This window comes from Hevea brasiliensis, chromosome 16 (genome assembly GCF_030052815.1).
Source record: "Hevea brasiliensis isolate MT/VB/25A 57/8 chromosome 16, ASM3005281v1, whole genome shotgun sequence".
Classification (NCBI taxonomy): Eukaryota; Viridiplantae; Streptophyta; class Magnoliopsida; order Malpighiales; family Euphorbiaceae; genus Hevea; species Hevea brasiliensis.
In genome coordinates, this window is record NC_079508.1 from 52389968 (window position 1) to 52393774 (window position 3807).

Sequence of the window (3807 nt, forward strand, 5' to 3'; positions counted from 1 at the left end):
GCCTATCAAAATTAATAATCGTATACTTTATAGATTCATTCCTAAACTGAGTTAGGACCATTTAAAAAAATAAATAAATAAAAACAAGAGGCATGTGCATAGTCTTAGCTAGTCTGCATAGCCTCTCTAACTTGCTTTTCTGAGCTTTTCTACTCATAAACTTTACTAGCACTCGCAAACTTAGAAGCTCCTCAACACATGCTTGACCAAAATTAGCAATTAAATAAGGCCACTGAAATAAGTCCAAAGTTGGACTTTCAAAACCTTTCCAAGTCTAATTTAAATTTGGACGCCTCTTGCTATCGAAATTCTTTTTTTCTTTTTTTCTTTTTTTTTAATTCCAACTAAACTTCCACTATAAATATTAACAGCAAAATATTCAATTTAATTTATGTATTTATTAAAAATTTTAATTTAGTTAATTTTTAATTTTTTTATCTAATTTAATTTAACAATTTCAATTAAAGTTCAATTTAGCTTAAAAATTAGAATTTATAAACTAAATTTTTTAATTTTTTGATTTAAATAAAAGAAATCAAGAAGTTTAATTTCTTGATTTTAAAGCTAAATTTCTTGATTTAAGCCCCAAATTAAAAAGTTTAATTTATTTTCTTAATTTTTAAGCTAAAATAAGCTTAAATTAAAATTTATGGACTTAATTGGATAATAAATTAAAATTGGGCTAAATTAAACTTCACATTGGCTAAATTGAGCTTTAAGCCCAATATTAACTTCTAATTCTAATTGACTTAGGACTCTCATCTTTATTCCTATTCCAATAGGGAATGGGAATATTATATAAGGAGATAACTTTCATGATTCATTCTATTCATTTTTCTTCTACTTTTTATCAGGAACTGAGCGATCACTGCGAGATGGGGATTAGGCAAGTTTGGGCGTGTAATCTCATGGAAGAACTGCAAAAAATGGATGCGGCGTTGCACCACCACAAGGTGGTTTCCATGGACTCGGAGTTCCCTGGATTTCTTCGGAAAACGCCTCGCCTGTCTGATGAGTTATCGGCATTCGCTGATATGAAGTTCAACGTTGATAACATGAAAGTTATCCAACTGGGTATTACACTTTCCGATGAGAATGGAATTATCGCTGGAACTTGGGAGTTTAATTTCAAGTTCTTGATAGAAATGGAGGTTTTTTATGATCCTAAGTCCATTGAGTTTCTAAAGGAAAGTCGAATTGATTTTGAGGAGCTGAGGATTAATGGGATCGACCAGCTGTTTTTCTCAAACATGTTTACTCATGTTTTAAGCAGACATAGAGACTTGAAGTGGCTAACTTTTCATGGGCTATATGACTTGGCCTACATGGTGAAGCTGGTTACCAAGAAACCACTGCCCGTATCTATGTTGGATTTCACTGAGATTATTGCCACGGTATTTGGGTGCTGTGTGTTGGATGTCAAGTACATGGCCCGATTCTACGATGACCTGCACAGGGGTGAGCTTGGATTGGAGAAATTGGCTAAGATTCTAGGAGTCAAGCGAGTTGGAGGGTCTCATCAAGCAGGATCTGATAGTCTATTAACAGCTCGTGTGTTCGCCAGGATGAAGACGATGTATGGGATAGAGGAATCTAGATTTGTGGGGTTCTTGCATGGCGTCACCACTAGGATTTGCGAACCAGTGCGTACGCAAGTCCTTCCTACTTTTCCTCTCTACTGTGAACCAGGGATTCCTCAGCTATGTCAAGTGCTCCCAGCTTATCGCTATTGTCCGCCAATGATTCATGGTGTCTTCCTCCATCCACCGATCATTCAGCATCAGTATAAGGTTCTGTAGATTCCTTGTACAAGGATGTGATTTTTTCTTCCAGTAACAATATGTTATTTAGGAATTTGTTGTAGTTTTCTTTTATATATTTTTATCATAGCACATATATGATTGAAATGCTTACAAACACAATAAACAAAAATTCTTATTATGTAATAAATATAACATATTGACATATGTAAATACCAAAAAAATTTGATCATAAATGCAGTTTATGATCCATTGTTTGAGGGAATTGGTCTGCCTGTAGACCCACATCTGCGAATTCTAGAAAAGAAGGTATGTGGAAGAGAGAAGACATGCAGGCTCAGTATCCACATTGTTTACTCCACACGGTTTGTAAATTTCGGAGATGAAATTTCTTTTAAGGGAAGAGAATTGTAATATTAGGCCCATAAATCATGTTACGAAGAGCCCGTAAATCAATCTAATAAGGCCCATGAGTAGTCTCAAGAAAAAAATAATAATAATAAGATAAAAGAAGCTAATTGAGACAAATGGTTCTCGTTTTTCTTCCTTGAGCAGAAAAAGGGGAGAAGCAAATCAACTCCAATTTCTCTTTCCATCCCTTCACTCACACCTGTATAAAACCAACCCAAAAAACCCATAAAATCTTTAGTTAAACAATCAATTTCAACCAAAATTCTCACATCAAACCCATTATCTTCACCTTGTAAGAGCTTGTAAATTTTCTTTTACTTCAAATGGGTAAGTTTTTCCCTCCCTTCTTTTTTTAATTTATTAAAGTTCAAGTTGATATTCCATTTTCCTTATTGTGATTTATATGGCATAAAGATATAAGAGAGACAAGTTTTACATTAGATTAGAGGATGGGGTTTTATTTTGAAATAGTAGATTTCCTTGGGTTAGTAAATAGCTGATTCTAGCTAGGTAAGTTTCTTTAAGGAGATGAAAATTTAAAAAAATTGTGATTCCATAATATGAGAATTTGATTTAAGTCCTTTAAGTTAAATGTTTAAAAAAAATTAAAATTAATTAAAGTACCATGAGGTTGATTTTAGAGCTATTAATGAATATTTTTTTATGATAATAATAATAATAATAATAATAATAATAATAATAATAATAATAATAATAATAATAATAATAATAATAAAAGAAAAAATAAATTCCTACCTAGTAGTGTGCTTTCTTTAAAAGGGTGAAATTGGAGGTTGTTATATCTACAAGGGAGAATTAGATTCAAGGTTTTATATCTTAAATGCTAGGTTAAGAATGAAGAAATTAAATAGGATGTGGTTGATTTTTGGCACTATTGGTGTTTATTAATTGTATTTAAACTAAGAAGAACTTTGATGTAATATATCACTGAGTAGTTGTACTCACCCTTTCATTTTTTTTCAATATTTCAGATTTCTTTTGCTGACTCCACTACTATTAGCCTCTCTTTTAGTGTTGTACACTCATTCACTTCACCAACTCCAAAGTCTAGTGGAAGTCAGGCCAATATATTGTTTTTGGATATTTCTTTTATTTTTAATTTATTGCACATAAGTAAAGACAGTTAGGAGATCTGATCTATAAATATTTTATTTTGATTCTCACGGAGAGGATTCATGTACATTTGAGTATCTATTATTGTTTGATGGGCACAGAGCCATATTATATATATCATATGTATTTCAACAGGTTCCATGGTTTCTTTTAGTTATAAATTTAGGAGAAACTCTGTCAGTTTTCAAGGTTACACCAGTTTCTATAGGTTAGGGACGGGTGTGACACCATGTCCCTGAAAGTGTTTATGGTTGTGATAGAGTGTTTAGTTGTGATTCTGATTTGGCTTTAGCAATGAATTGAAATTGGAATAAATTTTTAATTTTTTGATTTTTGAAATCAAATTTGAAATTAAAATTTAGTTTTGATTTTGATTTAGTTCTAAGTAATTTCAATATGGTTAATTTGGTTTTGATTTTGATTTTGATTTAGTTCTAAGTAATTTCAATACGATTTTTGTTTCATTTCAATTTCAATTTTGGTTCTAGTTCTATTTTAAATC

At 31.5% G+C, this 3807-nt stretch overlaps 1 pseudogene; it reads left to right on the forward strand.

Annotated features, from left to right (window-relative positions):
- The first annotated feature begins 758 nt into the window (after positions 1–758).
- Positions 759–1901, forward strand: LOC110672758 (putative CCR4-associated factor 1 homolog 8; annotated as a pseudogene).
- Positions 1902–3807: the final 1906 nt, after the last annotated feature.